Source organism: Hibiscus syriacus, unplaced genomic scaffold (assembly GCF_006381635.1).
Source record: "Hibiscus syriacus cultivar Baekdansim isolate YM2019G1 unplaced genomic scaffold, ASM638163v2 tig00110607_pilon, whole genome shotgun sequence".
Taxonomy (NCBI): Eukaryota; Viridiplantae; Streptophyta; class Magnoliopsida; order Malvales; family Malvaceae; genus Hibiscus; species Hibiscus syriacus.
The window spans coordinates 551282-576003 of NW_024062799.1; the positions used below are offsets into that span (position 1 = coordinate 551282).

The 24722-nt window shown below is 32.3% G+C and overlaps 1 pseudogene; it reads right to left on the reverse strand.

Annotated features, from left to right (window-relative positions):
* LOC120135286 lies at nt 1-24267 on the reverse strand (annotated as a pseudogene).
* Between the last annotated feature and the right edge of the window lie 455 nt (nt 24268-24722).

A 24722-nucleotide genomic window follows, 5' to 3' on the forward strand; every position in this document is an offset into this window, starting at 1 on the left:
CTTGATTCTGTGTTATGCTTTAGTACTTTGAACTTAAAGCTTATTGTTTCAACATTTTGAATGTTTTTGGATTGTTTTGGTTGTTGGATATTTGAACTAATTTGATGAATTATGGATGTTTGAACTTATATTTCTATATATTTGGTTTGGTTAAATTTATTCATTATTGCATCATTTACATCAATTAGATATATGACCAATTTTGCCATGTCACATTGTTTATGAATATTGATTATGAAACTAATGGCTAACGTTTCTCTTGATTGTGATCTTAGCAGCTTAAGCTATTTATCTATATATAATCAGTTGGCTGAATGATTTCAAAACCTTGTTTAATATCTTTTAAAGGTCTTTTTGATTTAACAAAAAGGGGGAGAAATGTTAAAAGTGTTTTAAAGGGGAGAAGTGTTAGAGTAAGGGGGAGTAATTTCAAACTTGATTTCAAAATAAAATCTTAAAATTACTAAAATTTTTTGTTATATAAAAAAGGGGGAGATTTTTGAAAACATTTTGATATTTCGATATAACAAATTAAGTTAAATGAATTTTAAGATTTTCCAAAAAAGATTTTCTAAGTATATTCGATATAATTATTCGAATATCAAAATATTACTCCAAATCTTTTTAATGTCATTTTTAATCCTTACTCAAGTGTAAAATTAAGTTTTAATCTTAAAATAATTTCAAAACAATTTTACAAAATATTTCGAACCATTTCAAAGCCAAAAATTCCAGATTGCTCAGAGGGAACCGATTCCCCCCAAAGGGGGTACCGATTCCCCCTGAATGGTTTGGCTCCGAGAAAAACAGAATGCTCGGAGGGAATCGATTCCCCCCTGTTTAACGGTCGAAATATTTGAATTTTACACTTAAGGAACCGATTCCCCATGAGGGGGTACCGATTCCCCCCAGACTCTAAGCAGAAATATTAATTGTTTTCACACTTAAACGGCTCCAATAACTTCATTAATGATCCCCAACCTTCATAAGCGATTCAAAGTGTGTTTAAACAAGCTTAGAAGCCATTGATCAACAACAAGAAACAACAAGCAACTAGAATCAATAGAGAATCAAAGAGAAAGCATCAAACCTCAAGTTTGAGCATTTCAAGCCTATTTTTTCATTCAATATTCATTTTGCTTTCAAGAACACTACTTGTACTCAATTGTATTCATTCTTGAGTGTTCTTTTCTTTGTTATAGAATTGTGCAAACAATCTACCTTGTGAGGATTTCCTTGTAAGTTTGCAAATTTGTATTGTTCTATTTGGGAGAGAGTGTTCTCAAGAATTTGGGGTATAATTCTTGAGGGTTTGTAAGGTTACTCTTTGTCCTCAAAAGAAAGACAAATTAGTGAATTTGTGGAAAATCCTTAGTGTGGATAGCTAAGGTAGTGGACGTAGACTTTGGTTCAGAAAGTCGAACCACTCTAAATCGATGTGCAATTACTTTCAATTTTCTATAAAAGCTTCCATCAAATTTTTAATTGCCAATTCACCCCCTCTTAGCTGATTCCGTCAATCGATTAACTCAACAACTAACCATCCACCGCTCATAGAAAACTGTAAAAACTGCGAAAAAATCGATATTAATGAATGCCAAAACTGAGTCGGAGGCGTCTGTGTCTCTGGTGAAGCATCACCCGCCAAATAAGCAGCATATGAAGACCACGCTAGATCTAGCATGGGAGTATATTCTCCAGGAGGTGTCATAAAATCCTACGGTGGTGGCATCTGAAATAACTGTGGTGGCATCAAAAATGGCTACGGTACCATCTAAAATAGTTGTGGTGGCATCTAAAATGGCTACAGAATATAAATCGGTGTAGACGGTAGCCGATGCGATGGTTTCGGTGCTGCAGCTGAGGATGAGCTAGAAGCACATGATCTCCGTCCAAAAGTCAGGAGACGATGATGCTATGACGATGGACGTTTTTTACGTCGATGAATGCTCCAACCTCGTGATTCCTCGAAAAGTAGGAGCGACTTCCCGTTCATGTTGAACCATAGATAATAGCTATCCGCAAGTGAATAATGATCAATATAAATCAACACCGTACAAGGAATGTGTCCACGTCGATCCTCCTATATCATTACCCTTCTTTATATGCCAGTTGACATCTTTTTTTCCCCGTCTATCGACGTTATTCATATTGTAAAGATTCCTAGGTGCTTCAGAAATAGATTGTACGAAACCAAATTGGCAGAGCATGTGATCAATAGGATGCCACTCGATAATAACATAACATAACATAACAGAGGGATCGCCGCTATCCATACATCTAATGGGCCACTCAAGTGAGGTGGGATGCAATGCCTTATTTCTTCAGTACAATAAGGAAACCATTGAAACTAAAACAAATATATATAATTCTAATTATATAACGATAATTGAAGGTAAATAATAAAATTTAAATATGTACCTCTGTACAAGCCTTTTGATCAATGAGTAGTCGAATTTCTTCCAATTCGTCTCGTATATCATGATGATTTTTCATTACAAATGACCACCTATTCAGTGTAAAAATATTTCATTATATACTTAAAAGTTATTTATATACGAACTCAGTATTGAAATTACCTCAACAATAACGAGAAGACTAACAAGTTTTTCACGACCGGACATAAAAAGGGCATGCGATACCACGCCCACCAGGACTGCAGAAGAATGAGGCATCCACTAATAGCATTTTTTTGATAATCAGTTACCCAACATATTTCTCTATACAGAGTTTCCAAAACTGCGGATCCCCAACTGAATGAGCCGACAACTCGAAAATCTGTGAGGTGGCGCAACCACATATAATGAACTTGGTTGCGAGATTTATCAGACATCAAGATCCCTCGTTTGAGTTGTAATATGCAAGCCCATGCAATTATTTTAGCCTATTCCTCGGAATAGTCTTCACTCAACTGTCGAAAATTTACATCCAACCATGATAACTGTATTCGACAACCATTGAAATTAGGCGAGATACCTCCAAGATCCTTCTCGCATAAGGAAAGTAATCACCATCTGCCACACCAAAAATAACATCCCCATCTACCGGAAGCCCCAAATATATGGAAACATCTTCCAGCATAATAGTGCAGTCCCCACATGGAAGATGGAATGTGTGTGTCTCTGGTCTCCATCTCTCAATCACTATAGAAATAAGGTTGGTTTTAAGGTTACAATGCCCTTCATATTTCGCTATGTCACTGAATCCAGCAGCAGCTAAATACAACCATATACGACTCGATATCTCTAACTTAACGTTACGAATAAATGAATATAATATACGTTCATTCACCTGATTAAATAAATAGTATACAAATTAAAATATAAACTAATACTAAAAAAATAACTAAATAAAACATTCATAATAAATAAAATAACAAAATTTAAAATTATTACCGCATCGGTAAACTGACTCGAGATATGATTCTCATATAAACGCAGTAACCCACATGTCATTTTATAACTGCAAAGAATAATAAAAATTAGTACAATAAAATATAATAAAATAATAAACTATTAAATTATAATAATTTAATAAAAAAATTAGCTTCTAAAAATGATAACTATACTTTCTTAAAACTTGATAGAATGAAGAAATATAATATTTTTGCTTGTGGTGTGATCGTTGAAATAGGGTATTTATAGAAGAGGGGGAGGGGAAGGCGGACGGACGGTTGGGAGATATTTATGGTGGACGGTTGGATTTAAATGAAAAGCGCAGATCATGATCCGTGCTTTTTGCTAGGTCAGAAGGAACCCCACGAAGGCACGTTTTATGATCCACGCCTTCCAACGTGGCGCCAGCTCGGATAGAACCCCGCGAAGATGCGCCTCATAATCCGCGTCTTTCCACCGTGGCGCTAGCTCGAACAGAACCCCGCGAAGGCGCGCTTCATGATCCGCGCTTTCTCAGAAAGTGTGTTAGATCAGTAATATTTGAAGAATGGGTGCTTGACAGGTAATATTTCGTTGTTAGAGTGATTTTTGGGTAATAACGCCAGAAATGGAAGTGTTTTTTAATTAATTTGTGGTAAGTACATACAATCATAATTCTCAATCATTTGACATTAAACGTTTACATCTTTGGCATTATTGGTGCTCAAACCATTGATTTCAAGGAATAACAACAATTCATTTACGAATGGGGTCGTTTGGTTCGTGCAATGGCAGTGGTCTTGGCTTTCCTAAATGGATAACTTTTCATTCAAGTCCCTTTAAAATTACAATTTTTTACTTGAGTGACAATGAAATTACATTTTGGCCCAGCAAACACAAAATTTCAATTTAGTCTATAATAAATTATAAAGTTAGAAGCTAACGCCATGATAAAACTATATTTTGACTTTCCAAAAATTTGTAAATAAGTTTCACCAGCTAAAAAAAATGGCCCCGTACCTCATATAAGGACAAAATAATCTAATTGCATAAACTCAAAAAAATGTACCTCATGTAAGGACAATATAACTTAATTACATGAACTCAAAACAATCAAATTAAAGAACAAAAATTAAATATACATTTACATGACTAATAACAATATGATCTAATAAATCTAATAACCATAGTTTGTGTCAATATTAATTTTTTAAAATTTAAAAAGTAAAAATAAATAAATAAAAAGTGTTTGACCTAAATGAAGTGCTGCGATCTAAAGAGTAAATACACTTTTAATGGAAAGTAAAATACAAGCTTGAAAAAAGGTGTTTAGTTAACCTTAGCCTGTTTGTGTTTAAACATGCCCAAGCTTTGTTAGGCTAAGTCCCACCTAACAATGGAATTATGTTTCGTAATTTTATTCCAAGCCCATCTGTGACATGGGAGTAATTTGGGCTTGTAAAAGATATTAACCCTTCAGCCTGTACAGGTTAATCCATGCTACCCACAAATCAGAGGTGGATATACTCGGTCCCCAAGAGACTAACTAAGTTTATCCCTATTATTTTGATTTTTTTAATTTAATTGAATGTTTCAAGGGAAATAAAAAAAATTGTATATTTATTATTTTAAAAGAATATTAAAATTTTAAATTCAATTATTAAATTTTTGAATCCGTCACTGCTATAAATAGTCTGAACAAATCATATATTCCTCAAAATGCAAGCTTTGTTCCAAATAATCAAGGTTCCTTTAACAATTTGAGTGACAAAACAGGGCTAAATCTTCATGAGAACACCTCAATGTCGCTAAAATCATTTGCAATAGGGATTCTAACTATGCAAAGAAGATTAGGAATGTAAGTAATGTAAATAGTAGAGACTATGTAACCCCTAGATTCGACTTAAGAGTTACAATTGAATCAGGGTAGCCTTGTTGATCACAAAATTGGTTTACGAATTATCTTAGTTTAATAAATCATCTTTAAAATATTTACTTATTATAAAATAGAAATAAACTCATGCCACAATTTAAAGAGGTTGAAAACAAAAATTTAACCTCACACAGTATGAAATTGAGTCTACTCCTCCAATAGCCAAACCAATTATACATCTGAATAATCTGAAAATAGAAACAAGAACAGGGTGAGCTACAAAGCTTAGTGTGCCCTCTAAATACAAATAATAATTCAGATATTTTAGGTATGATATAAAATAATAAAATAATCAAGTAACAGTATAACCATATATTTATTACTAGAAAATCGTGCAAAACTTCTCATAACCTTACCTATCATCATAAAAGAACATAATGGAAACCACTACCTGCAAAGTGGAACCTGAGATATCCAAAGTGGATTCAAAGTAGAAAACGAAAATCAGGATGAAGATGTTATCCATTGAAGAGGAGCTCGGGTTAAGCTCCAATGAAGAATTCATCAGAAATAAAAAAAAAAACATGACGGGGATATAATCCCATGCAAAATTAGGATGAGAATATAATCTCATGCAAAATCATGACATAGATCAAATCCCATGCAAAATCAGGATGCTATCAAATTCCATGAAGAATCAGGACAGAGATAAAATCCCATGTAGAATCAGGACGGGGATAAAATCCCATGCAGAATCAAGAATGCATCAGTATAAATATTAAGTGTGAGGCAACATTATTTAACAATCAGTCATGTCATAAATATATATATATATATAGTTTGCGAGCATGCTTATATATATAACAATACACAACATAATATCATAACATATAAAATGTACCGAATATGTCTAGGGGACCTAAACATAATACCCCTTATGAATACATATGCCAAACAATTAAATATAAATAAACTTTAAAGTCACTAAACAAAACTTATGTGTATCCCAAGACAAACAGACAGAATCAGACTGGCACAAGTGTACCTTAAGAAAATAACACCTAAAAGTGAGTCCAAAATCTCACATTTTACTTATCATAAATAAGACTTTAAGCGATAAATGACATAAAACAGAGCTTTTAGGTCAAAATTTGGAAAAATGGATTATGAAAACAAACTCGAGACGTTAAAAATAAAAATAAAAGAGGCATCTTTGGAAAAAGTCAACGGTCAACAGTCAAAGTCAATGATCCATGTCAGGGTTTGGTTCAGTCAAATTGGTTCAATCAGACCGATTCATAGAGTCAGACTGATTCAAGAGGTCAAATCGATTCAGAGGGTCAGACTGGATCAATCAGACCAACGCGTGGGGCTCGTATGGCCGTTTTCGGTGACATGAAAAATATGGACAAACTCCATAAATATTTTAAGGAATGAAGAGTCACGTACAAGTTTCGGTTTCTCGAAAAGATCGATGGAGATGAGGTTTTTACAAAACTTAACTATTCAAACCTTCACAGATTGAAAACTATGATGATAAACAAAAATCCAAGGACACTAAACAAATGGGGTCAATGAGATGAACACAATATTGCTGGAGGTGTCGAACACCACCTCACAACTAACGACAAATCGAAGAAAAACCAAAAATGGGTGGAGAGAGGGAAATTGTTCATGGTTTGGCACGAACATGGAAAAAAGTGGGAATGAAAGGAATTGGTTTTTAAACCAATTTAAACTTTTGGGTACATTATGCAACTAGTCCCTTAACTTTTGGAAAATTACAAAAGTTATGAAAATTCCTATTTAATTCAATTTAACTCTTAAAATTTGGGTTGTGACAACTCTTCCCTTTTAAAAAATTCAACCTCAAAATTTTACCTAACAAATAAATATAAGGGAACAACATCCTCACTAACTCCTGAGTCTTTCAAGTGGCCTTCACAAGACTTTATACTTCCTAGAACTTGATCCTCATAAGAAATAATCTACAATCTTCTCCTCTTTAGTCAAATCAAATCTTAGCTCAATATTCTCAACAGAAACAACATATAGAGTTCATAATGATAATGCCTCAACATAAGTACGCTCAAGTTCTAACAACAACTCATGTCGTTTAGCAACTAGTCCTACTCATCACAGAATCTGATAAACTGCTATAAACCTCGGCCAACGGTAAGTGATCCACCCAACTAACTCAGAACCCTATAATAAAAACTTTTAATCTATCTTTCAGAATCTGAATAACCCATTCAAATAGACCATCAGACTGTGGATAATAAGTTGTATTGAAGTTTTAATCGCGTACATCTCAAGAAGGGTCTTTTATAATTGTGACATAAAATTTAGATCTTAGTAAGAAATTATTGATAAGGAACCTCACAAAGATGAACAATCTCAAAAGTAAATAATCCCAAAAGTAAACAATCGAGCTAGTTATTAGAAATGCAATAGTTCGAACCATAATTAAATAAATTGACTTGTTGAGATGATCAATAAAACACAAATTGAATCTTACTTGAACAGAGTCATAGGTAATCCACTAAAAGAGTCTACAGTTGCTGATGACTGGACCTTCTGGAAACTTTCCATATTAGATAGGGTCATCCTAAGTTCATGCCCATGTCTCCAGCCTCGATCAAATAATAAAAAATGCAGAATGAGTCCTTCTTACTGCTGGTTCTGGAAAATAGACTTATATACATAAATAAGTGAAACAAAACCAAATTAGCAGTAATAAATTGATAAAATGGAAGAATTAACATGTAAATGTATTCAATTTAAAACATTTATCAATAACTATCACATAATCATAATAAAACACATCGCTCCTTCAAATATCGAAATGCATCCACGGTTGATGCTATAGTAGAGCTCCTAGCAATATCTCTTTCAATGTTGATAAGGATGCAACTCTAAAAAAATTCATCTTCCATTTTGTTTCGGAGTGTTGTCATGATGACATTCATAATAGAAAAAACTTTTTCAGTACTTGCTGTAGAAATTGGGAGAGTCAATAAAAAATTTATAATTCAAAATATATATGGATAAATGTTCACTTTCCTAGTATCCATAACCCATTGACTTAGATTAGAGATTGTCAACAATTTTATTAGATTTGAATTCCAAGATAACTCCACCTCATGATGATGCAATTTTGTTCGTAAGTCATTCTTTTCAACTTCCATGAAATCTTCCAAATAAAACTTATTCACAAGATTGCAAATGTATTCAACCTTGAAATTTTTGTTAATGTTTCTTGGCTCCAAAGCACAACCAGGAGTTGATAGCTTTATAGACTTCTCATTATATTTATTGTTCAAATATTGTAATTGAACATCAATTGCAACATAAATTTTTTACTTGATAATGATGTTCAACAGTAAAATAATCTTGTTGGCGATGAGCGCGACCTCCTATTTCTCTTTAAATAGAACTTACATTAAAAATGTTTATGTTGTAACTTTCACAAAATGAGGTAACCTCCATAAAAAGATTATTCCATCCATCATCTATAAATTTCTTCAAAAGTATCTTTTATCTCTCAACAAGATGCGATGAGTTCAAAATATCTTGAGATTTTCGTTATAATGATTGAAAAATTGAATCAGTGATTTTTAATATTTTCTTCATACGATGTAAAATAAAGACAAAATCAAAAGAAGTCAAAGTCTCCAAAGCTTTCGTTGCTACTCCGTCTTCAAAAGATGTACTCTCTTCATCACCGAGTTTATATAGAACACACTCAACATTTTTATCAAGCTCGAAAATGATCTCAAGTAAGAATTCTATCGAGTATCAATTGTCCTCTGTAAATTACTTGTTTGATTCAATCCAGTTTCAAGTTGTTTATCTTCAATCAAATATTTATCTCATCATAATAAAGTTTTTTTTAGTTCATTGATGTGCTTATATGAGTTAACAACCACATTGATAACAAAGGATAACATGAAAAAAATTGATAATCAGGAATGATCTCTTTCGCTATAGATACTAGTGGCAATTGTAAATGATAGGCAAAACAATGCACATAATAAGCAAAATGACACTCATTGATAACTAATGCGTGCAACTTATTCCACTTTGTTGAGTTAATCGATCGATGGAATAAGCCAAGAGGGGGTGAATTGGCAATAAAAATTTCGGTGGAAGCTTTTGCAGAAAATTGAAAATATTTGCACTACGATTTAGAGTGTTCGATTTTCTCAACCAAAGTCTACGTCCACTACCTTAGCTATCCACACTAAGGATTTTCCACAAATTCACTAATTTGTCTTTCTTTTGAGGACAAAAATTAACCTTACAAATCCCTCAAGAATTATACCCCAAATTATTGATAATAGTCTCTCCCAAAGAGAACAATACAAATTTTGCAAACTTACAAGAAAATCCTCACAAGGAAAGATGTTTGCACAATTCTAGAACAAAGAAGGAACAGTCAAGAATACTACAATTGATCACAATAAGTGTTCTTGAAAGCAAAAATGAATATTGAATGGAATAGGCTTGAAAATGCTCAAACTTGAGGTTTGATGTTTTCTCTTTGATTTTCTCTTGATTCTTGATAATTGATGTTTCTTGTTATTGACCAATGGCTTCTAAGCTTGTTTAAATACTCCTTGGATCAATTCTGAACGTTGGGGATCATTAGTGGAGTTAATAGAGCCGTTATTGTGTGAAAATAATTAAAAAAAATAGCTTGGAGTGTTGGGGGTATCGGTACCGCTGCATAGGGTATCGGTACCCTGCTGTGAAAAATTAAAATATTTCGACCGTTATGAGATGGGGGTATCAGTACCTCCTGGGGGTTATCGGTACCCTCCGAGCAATCTGTTATTTCTCGGAGCCAAACTTTACATGGGGGTATCGGTACCCTCCGAGCAATCTGTTATTTCTCGAAGCCAAATCTTACATGGGGGTATCGGTACCTCCTTGGGGGGTATCGGTACCCTCTGGGCAATCTAGTTTTTCAGTTTAAGATTTATTAAGAAAATATTTTTGGCTCGATTAAAGGCTCGAAATACTTTGTAAAATTGTTTAAAAGATTAAAACACACTTTTACACTTGAGTAAAAATTGAATTTGACATTTGAAAAACTTGGATTAATATTTTGATATTCGAATAGTTTGATCGAATATATATTTGAAAATGATTAGAAAATCTTGGAATCCAATAACATTTAATTTGTTATATCGAAACATCAAAATGTTTTCAACAATCTCCCCCTTTTTGATATAACAAAACATTTTAGTAATTTTAAGATTTTCTAATTGAAAAACTTTTTTGAAATCAAGTTTTGAAAAATTACTCCCCCTTATACTTTGAAAATAAATTACGCCCCTTACTCTTAACATTTCTCCCCCTTTTTGTTAAATCAAAAAGATTCTAAAACTCTTTTTAATCAAGGGTTTTTGAAGTTAAGTCGATTGATAGAATAATAAAGCGTAAGATGCTAAGATCACAATCAAGAGAAATGTTAGCTATTAGTTTCATAATTCAATATTAAAAAATAATAAGAAATGATAAATTGGTCGTATTTACTAATATATAAATGATGTAAATGATGCAAAACATAATTCAAAGACAAATATATAAATAAGTTCAAACATCAAAGTCAAGTCAAACATCCAAAATAGATCAATCCATAAACATCCAAAATGCTAAAACAATTCAAATTTCTAAATATGAAGTTTAATCTTAAGCATAATCGAAACTAGGCAAGGTCTACTCCATTGGAGGATCGGGAGGAGATAGATGTGTCCATATATTAGCCACATCTCGTGTAAGTGCATCGAGTCTATCGTCTATAGCTTTGAATCGAGTATTCATTGCTTCACGATTAGCTCGAATCCCTTGTTGGTTCTCCAATTTTTAAGTCCACATAACAGATAAATGTGACTCCATGGATGTAAACTTTGAATCCATTGATGCATACCGGAAGTCGAATATCTCCATAAAAGATTGAAAATATGGAGGCATTTGATCATCTTGTTGTGCTTGTTCCTCGTGTTGCTCTGGCTCATCGTCGGGAACTTCGTCAATGTCTTGCATAAGTTGTTAACGTTCGGGATCATCGTCCGCTCCCGGTGTCGGTGGAGCTCTTGAAGAACTAGCTCCCGGTGTATGCTCAGCAGATCGAACCCATTGCCCGGTTTGCTTATCCTTTATCCATCCCGATTTTGTTAAGGAAATGAGGTTAATTTGATTTTTGAGAGGGATTGTGGCATCAAGGCTTACCCTAAGCTCGGCTTTGGTAAACAAATTACTTAGAATACAACCGTAAACTAGGGATGAACAGAGTTTCTTATTAGGAGCAAGGTTTACGGTTTCAACAATTTCAGCAAAGATAATTTGAGGTAGGTTTATCTTATTATTGTTTTGGATACAATGTATCCACCAAAGATCTAGGGCTCTAAGAGTGGAGTATTTTCTTCCGGATGGTCGAAACCACCAAGAGATCATCAGATGAAAGAAACAATCATGGAGATCTAATACACTCGCACTCTCATTTCTTTTATAAGGAGTGCCTACCGTTTGTTTTTCATTGTCTAAGCTGTCATTATCTAGTCCAAATGCACTAGTTATGTATTTCGGGTCAATATAGATGAATTCTCCTAGAAGATAGGATCTAACTCCTAAGGTTGCGGTTTTATCCCGGTTTTAGACACAAATGACATTGGAATAGAAGATTCGAACAAGTTGATGATAAACTATTGGTTCGAGTTAAAAAAGTTTATCAAATTTCCACTCTCGTAGGATAGGAAGATATCTAAAATCTATTTCTGACATAGCTTGAAGAGATGGGATTCGTTCCTCCCAGATTTTGTATGACTCAAAATATTGTGAATACCTGAAGAAGAGATTTTGTCTATGACCAGGTTCATTGAAACACAAATCACGAATAGTCATATTAGGATCATCGAGATTAGGAAATTGTTGGATAAGAGGTGGATTTAGAGGTGGGTTAGGCGGTTGGTTTGAGCGACTAAAGGATGTTCTAGGTCATTTTTGAGACATGACTTAGGAAATCGGAATAGAAAAGATTAACTTGTAATTTTAAAACACATGTATGCAACAATATCAATCCCAAAACTCAAATGAGTCCTCATTATTTCAAGGTTCTCTAAAATAATCCTAATGGGTAATTTTTGAAAATCGAGTTTGAAAACAAGATTTGAAAATCAATATATATATGTATAATTTTTCATGAAAACAACATAATTAAATAAAAAACAACATAATTAAATTTCGAAAATCTTGAAAAATCTTGTGTTTTTTTATGAAATTAGTTGTAGATTATAGTTCTAAATCAAAATCTAAGCAATGCCCAATGTTTATTCCAACCTAGAACTAATTAAAACTAGTCTTATGTTCAAAATCAATAAAATAGGATGTTTAAAAAAATTACCATGAAAAGTGAATATTAAGTTGATTTTGATGTTGTTTGCACGAAATTAATGATGATAGCAGGTTTAGGAGTTGAAATATGAAGTAATTCTGACTTATATTTGATGGTTTTGGCAAAGATAGAGATTAAAGAGGAGTCGCGTGGCTTGAAGAGAAGAAAAGAAAAGGGTTTTTGGCACACAAAGAGGTTCTAGGCGTTTAATAACCAGAACCCATGGAGGGTATCAGTACCCTCAAGAGGGGTTTCGATACCCACTCAAAGGGCGTATCGGTACCCATACAAGGGGGTATCGATACCTAGCGCCAAAAAATCTGTGTATAAACACTCACAAAGCTAAATCATTTTGTTCTAGTGATATTGGCAACTCATATTATGAAAATTAACAATGTTCAATTAATGTAAATCTATTCTTAAACATTATTTGAACATATAATTAATTCTTACTAAGAATCATAAACTCCCCCTAACTTATAGCAAATGATGTAATCAAAAGTTTTATTTTTATAAGCATTTTCCAAATCTAATTAAAAGTGCTAAACTTATTTTAAACACTAAGTCAAGGTAGGTTGGTCAAACCTAATTCTCTTATAAGTGTCCAAAATCTTTCTTTATCTAAAGGTTTTGTAAAGATATATGCTAATTGGTGCAAAGTATCAACAAATTCTAGAACTATATATTCCTTAGTGACATGGTCTGTAATGAAGTGATGTCTAATTTCAATGTGCTTAGTTCTAGAGTGTTGGATGAGATTTTTAGTGAGACAAATATCACTAGTATTGTCACACTTGATAGTTATGGTACCAACTTCAATTCCATAATCAAAAAGTTGTTATTTCATCCATAAAACTTGTGCACAACTTACCGGCTGAAATGTATTTCGCTTCAGTGGTAGATAATGCAACACAATTTTTTTTCTTTGAAAACCAAGAAATCAACATATTTCCTAGGAATTGGCAAGTACCGGAGGTGATTTTCCTATCTATTTTGCATCCTCCATAATCCGCATCAGAGAAGGCATGCAAGCTAAAGCTAGAGTCTCTAGGATACCAATGTCTTAAACTAGGAGTGTCCTTAAGATATCTAAAGATCCTCTTAAAAGCTAGTAAATGTGATTCCTTAGGGCATGATTGAAATCTAGCATATAAGCAAACACTAAACATAATGTCAGATCTACTTGCGGTTAAATAGAGCAAAGAGCCAATCATTGACCTATATAATTTGACATCTACACATTTACCTCCTTCATCTTTGTCAAGCTTTGTTGATGAGCTCATTGGAGTGACGTGAGGTTTCCAATTTTCCAGTATAAACTTCTTGAGTATATCCTTGACGTACTTAGCTTGATTAATGAAGATACCATCTTTTCTTTGCTTGATTTGTAGTCCCAAGAAAAATAAGAGCTCCCCTATCATGCTTATCTCGAATTCACTTTGCATTAGCTTAGAAAATTCTTGGCAAAGAACATCATTAGTAGAACCAAATATTATATCATCAACATAAATTTTAACTACTAATAAATCTTTACCTTTATGCTTTAAAAACAATATAGTGTCAACCTTCCCTTTTGAAAAGCCTTTTTCAATTAAAAAGTTTGACAATCTTTCATACCAAGCTCTAGGATATTGTTTTAAACTATAAAGCGCTTTTGTCAATTTAATACATGATTTGGAAATTTTGAATCTTCAAAACCCGGAGGTTGTTCCACAAACACTTCTTCTTTTATAAAACCATTTAAAAATGCATTTTTAACATCCATTTGATATAATTTAAATTCATTGAAACATGCAAATGCTAATAATATTCTAATTGCTTCCATCCTAGTTACGGGAGCGTATGTTTCATCATAGTCTATGCCTTCTTCTTGAGTGTACCCTTGAGCAACAAGTCTAGCCTTGTTTCTCACTATATTATCACTTTCATAAAGCTTATTCCTAAATACCCATTTAGTACCTATAGTAGATTTATTACTAGGCCTTTCAACTAATGTCCATACTCTACTTCTCTCAAATTGATTTAACTCTTCTTGCATAGCCATAATCCAATATTCATCATTTAATGTTTCTTTAATATTCTTAGGCTCTATGCATGAGATAAATGCAACATAATTACAAATATTTCTAAAAGAAGATCGAGTTGTTACCCCTTTGGATGGATCACCTATTATCTCACCATCCTTGACATAGTTGTACTCTCTTGGGTAAGAGACTTCCCTTTCTTCAATGGTTGGATTCTCGAGAGTATTTTGAGTTTCCTCATCTTTCGTTTCTTCATTTGATGATGATTCTCCAACGTCATGTCTAACTTTTTTTGTGTTTATAATACCTACATCATCATTCACACAAGAATCCTTCATCGGAAGGGGATTATCATCGAAAACAACATGTATAGACTCTTCTACAACTAAAGTTATTTTATTAAATACTTGATAAGTTTTAGAATTTAAGGAATAACCCAGAAAAATTCCTTCATCACTTTTAACATCAAATTTGCCATGATTTTCTTTACCGCTATTTAAAACAAAACATTTACATTCAAAAGGATGAAAATAGCTTATGTTAGGCTTTTTATTTTTGAAAAGTTCATATGGAGTTTTCTTTAAAATAGGCCTAATCATTACTCGATTAATAACATAACAAGCGGTATTTGTGGCTTCCGCCCAAAAAAATTTTGGCAAATTGTTTTCACAAAGCATGGTTCTAGCTATTTCTTCTAAAGTTTGATTTTTCCTCTCAATAACTCCATTTTGTTGAGGGGTTCTAGGTGCTGAAAATTATGGCTAATACCATTAGAATTATAAAATTCAGTAAATCCAAGATTTTCAAATTTAGTTCCATGATCACTCCTAACACTAGTTATAGAGTAACCTTTTTCGTTTTGGATTACTTTTGAAAACGTGATGAATGTTTCTAATGCTTCATCTTTAGTACTTAAAAATAGAACCCAAGTATATCTAGAATAGTCATCTACCAAGAAAAATGCATATTGTTTTCCACCCAAGCTAGTAATCTTAGATGGCCCAAAAAGATCTATATGGATCAATTGTAATACTCTACTAGAGGATACATTGTTAATGGATTTAAAAGAAATTCACTTTTGTTTTCCTTTAGCACAAGCATCACAGATTTTATCATTATCAAATTTTAGTTTAGGCAACCCTCGAACTAAATCTCCTTGAATTAGTCGTTGTAAAACACTTATACTAGCATGTCATAGTCTCCTATGCCATAACAAACTATCATGCTCATCCTTAGAAACTAGGCATAAATTAGTCATATCTATAGAATCTAAATACACCATGTATATGTTTCCTATTCTATGACCAACAAGCATAATCCGATTAGATGCAATGTCAACAACTTTACAACCACTAGTCTCAAACATGACATTGAATCCCTTATCGAATAATTGACTAATACTCAATAGATTATGCTTTAATCCATTCACATAAAATACATTTTTAATTTGTATGGAAAAGGTATTACCTATAGTACATATACATTCAATGTGTCCTTTTGAATTATCACCAAAAGTCACCTCTCCTTCATTTTTTGGCCTTAAGCTCTATGAACTGGCTCTTGCCTCTTGTCATGTGTCTTGAGCATCCACTATCAAGGCACCATGAGTTTGGATTTGTTTACTGTGCCTTGTAGCAATGCTCATTTTCCTACAAACATAGATTAATTTTTTATTTTTGGTACCCAAGTTCTTTTGGGTCCATATTCATTAGTCTCCAAAATTCTAGTCCCCTTAGGTATCCATTTGTGTAAGATATCCTTATCTTTAGTAATAATGAGTTCTTTAGGAACCCAAATACTTCTAACGGTTTTTTCATTAGAGATTCTTCGGGGACCTCTATGATTGTAGTTTTTAAAACTTTTTCTAACAAAGTTGGATTTTGAACTTTCTCAATTTTCAAAACGTTTTGTTCCAACTTTATCAAAAGAAGCTTTAAGATCATCAACTTTCTTTTGATGATCATCATTGACCTTTGAAAGAAAATTTTGCAAATCATAATTTTTCTTTTCAAACTCTTCTAGTTTGATTTGCAATTCTTTGACCTTACTTTCAAGATCATTGTTGATTTTGGATATAAGACTATTTTCATTTTTCAATTTTGAAGCATCATTTTTATATTTTGAAAATAAAGTCTTATAATCCGAAGCCAACCCATTATAATCCTCTAATAACTCATCATAAGATAAATCATCTAAATCAAATGAGTTAGAGGTTACCTAAGAGTTTTTCTCGATGGCCATCAAGCACAAGTTTACAACTTCTTGTTCCTATTCATCAAAACCTTCTTCATCGCTCCATGTAGCCACATGAGCCTTGTTCTTCTACTTTGATTAACCCCTTTTCTTCAATAGAGGGCAATCATATTTGACATGCCCCGGCTTTTTACACTCATAGAAAATGATAGGGTCTTTCTCATTCGGTTCATTTTTGAAGCCTTCATTATGTTTGAATTTTCTTTCTCGGTTGGCCCTCATCAATTTTTTGAATCGTTTGGAAAATAAAGCCATCTCCTCATCATCGTCATCTTCATCCGAATCACTCTCATCTTTTGTGGATTTGAGAGCAACTCCCACGTTCTTATTCTTCTCCGTCTCTTTCTTTATCTCGTCTATCTTTTTGAGGTCTACCTCATCTTGAAGCATCATTTCATGAGTGAGGAGAGAACCAATAAGCTCGTCAAGAGTTAAGGATTTTAAGTTCTTAGCCTCGATGATCACCGTCTTCTTTGATTGCCAAGATTTTGGAAGAGAGTAAAATAACTTCCTCACAAGCTTCTCATTTGGAATGATCTCTCCAAATGATTTGAGACCATTGACAATCGTGGAAAATCTATCCGTCATAGCTTTGATATCTTCATTCGGTTTCATCCTGAAATTTTCATAGCTATGAGTTAGAAGACTAATTTTAGATTCATTTACCTCGTTTGTACCTTCATGAGTGACTTATAGTTTATCCCATATTTCCTTGGCGGTTGTACAAGATGAAACTCTCCCGTATTCATCCGGTCCAAGAGCACAAAAAATAATATGGATAGCTTTGGAGTTGAGCTGGAACATTCTTGTCTCTCCTTCACTCCACAATCTTGGATGAGTGGAGGGTTTGATGAATCCGTCTTCTATGATATTCCATGCTCCCATGTCACTTTCTTGAATGAAGAACATCATTCTATTCTTCCAATAAGCATAATTAGTTCCATTGAAGAAAGGAGGCTTGTTGACGGGCAATGAATCAAGACCAAAGTTGTAGTTTGAAGTAGAGGTCATTGATGACTTGATTATCGATGTAACTCTTCCTGAATCGACTCAAGAGATGATTCAACCTTTAAATGAGTAAGGCTCTAATACCAAATGTTGAGTTAATCGATCGATGGAATAAGCCAAGAGGGGGTGAATTGGCAATAAAATTTTCGGTGGAAGCTTTTGTAGAAAATTGAAAATATTTGCACAGCGATTTAGAGTGGTTCGTCTTTCTCAACCAAAGTCTACGTCCACTACCTTAACTATCCACACTAAGGATTTTACATAAATTCACTAATTTGTCTTTCTTTTTAGGACAAAGAGTAACCTTACAAATCCCTCAAGAATTATACCCCAAATTCTTGAGAATAGTCTCTCCCAAAGAGAACAATACAAATTGTACAAACTTACAAGAAAATCCTCACAAGGAAATATGTTTGCACAATTCTAGAACAAAGAATGAACACTCAAGAATAATACAATTGAGCACAATAAGTGTTCTTGAAAGAAAAAATGAATATTGAATGGAATATGCTTGAAAATGCTCAAACTTGAGGTTTGATACTTTTTCTTTGATTCTCTCTTGATTCTTGATAATTGTTGTTTCTTTTTATTGATCAATGGCTTCTAAGGTTGTTTAAATACTTCTTAGATCAATTTCGAACATTGGGGATTATTAGTGGACTTAATAGAGCCGTTATTATGTGAAAACAATTAATAAAACAACTTGGAGCGTTAGGGGGGTATCGGTACCCCTACATAGGGTATCAGTACCCTACTATGTAAAATTCAAATATTTTAACCGTTATAAGTTGGGGGTATCAGTATCTCCTGGGGGTATTGGTACCCTCCGAGCAATCTGTTATTTCTCGTAGCCGAACTTTACATGGGGGTATCGGTACCCTCTTGGGGGGTATCGGTACCTTCCGAGCAATCTGTTATTTCTCGGAGCCAAATCTTACATGGGGGTATCGGTACCTCCTTGGGGGGTATCGGTACCCTCTGGGCAATCTGGTTTTTCAGTTTAAGATTTATTAAGAAAATATTTTTGGTTCGATTAAAGGCTCGAAATACTTTGTAAAATTGTTTAAAAGATTAAAACACACTTTTACACTTGAGTGAGAATTGAATTTGACATTTGAAAAACTTGGATTAATATTTTGATATTCGAATAGTTTGATCGAATATATATTTGAAAATGATTAGAAAATCTTGGAATCAAATATCATTTAATTTGTTATATCGAAACATCAAAATATTTTCAACACACTTTCCTCTCATGTTACTTGCACCGACATAACTTTGGCCTTTTATTCTTTATGTATAAGCAATAGCGAGAAAAAATAAAAAAAATCCCATCTTTTAAAGTCATTGCTGAAGTATTAGGAATATGAATAATGCTAAAATAACAATCATTCACTAGACCATTTTATCAACATACCGTATAATAATATCCATTTATATATTTATCAACAATAACACAAAATTTTTCTTAACAAATTGTTCCATTTATTTTCTCTACTAGAATATGTAAAATCTTCTTTTGTATCTTAGTTGCTCCATTTATTTTTTTAAAGCATTTTCTAATAATTTTTTTCAACATCTTTATTATAAGAGGCTAATTGTCATAAAAGTTCAAGAAAATTTTCTCGATTAGACAAGGATTCACTCTCATCACGGCCTCTCATTGGTAGCCCTTGTAAATCTAGCTAATCCAATGCATAGAAGTTTCAAGTCTAAACTTATTATTAGCAATTTGTAATGGTGCTTGCTTATTCAACACTTGTGACAAGTGTCTAGACTGGTTAGCAAAATACTCCAATTCTTGCTCGATAATTTTATGAGGTAAATTATGTTCTGAACCTACACGCATCTTAAAATTACAACTTTTTTCTATTTACTTTATTCCAATTTTTACCCCCTTCATAGTGAAAGCCTTGTGTGATGGATGACTATCTGTCTTGTTAAAACAAAGCAAATAAAACAAAAGACAACATCATTTTCAGGAGAATATTCTAACCATGAACGAAAATTTTTGTACCAAGAAATGTGAAATAGATGAGGGTGCACAACATGTCCATTTTTTTTGAATTCAGAAAGTATTGGTTGATATGAACCCTCAGCAATATAAGCTGTCCAAATTGCATTTATTTCTTTTTTTTAGAAGGATATTATCATATTTACTTACGCTTACTTGGATATTGCTCTAGGTAGGTAATTAGAGTTTGTACTTGGTTTCTGATTTCTAGCTATCTTTGAAGGTCTATCTTTCGGAGGTGAAGCATCAACAAGTGTACAAACTGAAGTTTTCGTTGTTGCTTTTTTTTAATTTTCACTGTTTTTTCTCTTAAAAAGCTCAATAATTTTTTATTTTTCACCATGGAATTTGCATTTATATAAAATTAGTTCACGATCATATAGAATCAAATTTAGAAATTACCATTCAACTTAAAATTATTAGATTAACCAAACGAATATTAAAATTAAATATAAGATCAAACAATTCTTATTAAAAAAAATAAAAAATATATAATATTGCTTAATTGTTTACCATTAAAAATTAACACTCAATTGAATTTGGACAATTTCAGTAAATCTCAGACAATCATAATAGAAAAGACTTAATTTTATTGTGGAATCGATGGTTCTATCATAATATTTAATGGAAGACCAAAGACTTTACACCATTTATATTGATTTTGAGACAAAAAAAATCCCTTCACATTTGCACTGTAAATATTTTTGACGACTCCTATTAGGGTAAAAATAAAAGTTGTAGCAGGGTCAGGGATGCCTTGAGCTCCAAGGGCCCATGTCTCTGAGTACGAGGTTTGGAAGACTATGTTAAACTTGGGGGACAACGTACACTTCCGGGATTACATCAATACAACCGAAATTTCTTTTAAGACAGTGACTTCCATACCATGACAAAGTATATCGTTCTATTTCTTCCATTATTATTTACTAATCAATACTGATGATTTTATTTTGCAACAATACTATTTTCATACGAGGAAAACCATAGCGTATTTTCAAAAAAAGATATTTCCAATTGGTTCTCATAATTTAAATGCTATCCGACCAAAGCCAGGATTAGTTGTTTAAGAAGGTTTCCCTGTTTATTGCTCAAGGACTCCAATTAGATCAGTTGAGTACGAAACTCATTAAATTAGAGACAGGTTTAACGAATGAGGACGGACCAGTCAAGTTATATTCCATTTCTTGGGCATTTACGTGGGGTGGATTGCTTTCATGATCTAATTACAGTATCAGCCCATGATGCAACATTACTGTGAAATATGTTATTTATGGTAGTTTTGGGTACAAGGAATCTAGGAAGATTACTGATGAGTTTGAACCTACTTATTTTACGCTTTTGTATTTGACTTGTGATCAATAATAATCTACATCAATTGACAATAAGAATGGATCGAAGTAATATTGATGTGATTGCATTATTTATTTATTTTTTTTAAAAATTATAATTTAAATATTTTTTATTTTCTTATTGATGATTTAGTTTTCTACTTTTAAAATTTTAATATAATTTTTAAAAATATGCATCTCTAATAAAACATATTGTGCCCATCCTACTTGAAAATAATCTTTGAATTTTAACTTGAAAGAATTCATTGTTCATTATATTTTCTATTTTCAAATTAATGAAAAACAATAACTCTTATCTTGTTAACAAGATGGAGAACATCATTTGTGTGTAGACAAATGATGCCTCTCACTTGCACCAACATACAGAAGATCGTTTTATAAGTCTCACCCCCAGTGCCATTTTCTTTTATGTTATTGCTTCAACTAGAAGCTGTATTTCTTATTTGTAAAATTAATTTTGAATTTTCTAAATGTTCTTTTGTTTCTTTTTCTTTTATAATGGTTTAAACTTAAGTACAAATCCAAAACCTTACCAACCTTAAATATTCTAATGTTGTTTTCGGTTATATTAGTGGTAAAAATAAAAATTATTTTTAAATGATCTAAGTTTGAGCAGATGTATTTGTATTGGCGTGTTATTAATAGACTTAAAAAATCCGAAATAAGCTAGAATTACTTTAGTGCTTAAATGAATGATTGTTGTTCCTAGATGTTCCTGGTTCGAGTACCATTAATATTAAATTGTTTCAGTTAACTAAATCGCTAAAAATAATGATTAACAATTAAGAATTTTGATAAACGGTTAATAGTTGGTATCACCGATATAACTTAATATAATATTTTGTTATTTCTAATTTCTAATTAAATTTCTAATTTATTATATTTTTACTCAAATAACTTAATATGATTTTTTATTATTTCTAATTTATATATATATTTAATAAAATTTGTACAAAAGTAACTTAATATATATCTTTTATTATTTTTTAATTTTATTTATTTATTTGAGAATATAGAAACATACTTACACCAATGTAATTATGTATTTATTGTTAGATACCACCGTATCAATATTAGGATGTACATACTTACACTAGTGTACGTATGTGTTAACTACTACACTTTTTTATTTTATTCACCTACACATTCTAAGCATGTGTTAAGTGCTACACTTTTTTATTTTATTTGCTTTCATCGGTGCAAGTATGTGTTAAATGCTACACTTTTTTATTCACTTGCAACAGTGTAAGTTTGTATTAAGTGTCATATTTATTTGTAGTATGAATTATAAATTTTTTTGATAAATTATTATAATAGGTTAACAATAGATTAACATGTAACCGAACTGTTAATAACGATGGATCGTTAGTGGTTAACTGTTTTTAAACGGTTAAAAGAATCTCATAACGGTTATAACGGTTAACCGACCGTTTAAACTAAACAATATGGTTAATTGACCATGAACAATCCAAGTTGAGAATATTTAGAACAAATACTACTTTATAATCACCTTAACTTAATAAAAAATTCAAAATAAATATTATCTAATTTAACTAGAGTTTCAATCAAATGAAACATCAAAACTTTTATTTATAATGATATTTTTCTTTCAATTTTTAATTTCAATTTATTTTTTATTTTTTCTCATCTCTTTTAATTTTAAAATATTTGTCAAATTAAATCAAATGATAAAAAATATATCAAAGGTGGTCAGTTTTTATTTCCAATTTTCTTTTTAATAATTAAATACATTTACTTATAATATTTATTTTCAAATATTTCTTATTTTGAAGAATAAAATAATTAACATCAATATTGATAAAGAGATAATTAATTGACATCACCTTAACAAATATGTTGCTATCTCTGACAGTTAATTTAATTTGATAGAACAAAAATAAAAAATAAAATAAAATGATTTTTTGTAAAAAGTTATTTAACCAAAAATTGTTGCCCGGGAAATAGTTCTGTTATTATTTGGCCTTCACGTCTGCCTAATAAAATATTGTTTTTCCAGTTCTATGAATCTCGAATAGAAATATACATAAATAATAAAAGAAAGAAAACTAAGTTGATTAGAGAACAAATGTATCAGATTTGAAGGCCACTCACATGCATGCATCCTAATCACGCAATTTGTTGTGGAGAAAAATAGCTGTCTAGCATTCATAAAAATTTTAACAAATAATTTATGTATCGTCGTTTCCCTGTTAACTAAAGCCTCTTCTGGTTACAGATAAACCCTTGAGGCGCATCTAAGAACTCCAAAATTTACTCAACAACCCTAAAATCACTTTAAAGAGAAAGGGAAAAAGAAATCATATATATTTTCTTTGCTTTGCATAAGGAATTGTTCTTCCTTTCTCCGGTGCTCATCAACTAGAACATCTTTTCAGTTTTCACCACGGATTTTGTGGCAAAAAATCATCTAACTTATTGTGTTACCGTTGACAGACGATGGCAGAGCAAAGGTTCCCTGGTTCCCGAGCCACAAACTGACCTTGACCAATCACCAATGATTTGTAGATCTCAACGATCATTTTCTGGTCATACTCTTTCATGGGACGCTTCCCCAAGGCAGCGATCCCTTGATTCGCTACGCCTCCTCCGTACCCACTGCTAACGATCCTGGAGTTGGCCAACCCCATCATCATTTTCACGTACGCATCGCGTAGCCAAACGAACAACCTCTTGGGCGACTTTTATTCTCAGCTTTGCCTTCATCTTAATCCTCCAGAACCTCTTCCGCCGTGAGGTGCCGAGCTCCACCCTGCTCCGCGGAGCTCGACTTGAACCATTTAGCTTCACGTAGCTTCTTCTCTTCCAGTACCCTTTCAAGCCGTTGTACATGGTCGCCGAAATACCTTCCATCGCTGTTTTGATTTGCTATTGTTTCTCCAGCTACTTCTCTTTTTTCCAGAAAAAAAAAGGCGGAGGTGGGTGGGAGATTGAAGAGGGTGATAAATTTGGTATAAGCTTCATAATATAATATATATATATATATATATATATATCGCATATAAAGTCAAAGATATATTATATGCAGTAAACTGTGAGTTGAAATTAATGACAGTAACAATATTTTTGGAAAGAAGAGTACACTAGTAATAAGTGTAGCTATGTATCGATATTTATATTTAGGGTAAAGTATAGTAATGGTCACTGAACATTTCTGAAGCTTGCATTTAGGTCCTCCAACTTTTAAAACTTGCAATACAGTCCTCCAACATTTATTCCGTTTGCAATATGGTCCCTCAACTTAAATCACTGTTATAAAATTAGGATAAATTATATAAACGGTCATTGAACTTTTCAAGCACTTGAATTTAGGTCCCCAACTTTTAAAACTTGCAAAACAGTCCCCCAATAATTTTATTTTCTTATTAAATATAGATGTATAGAAAATATAAATGATTCAATTTATATTT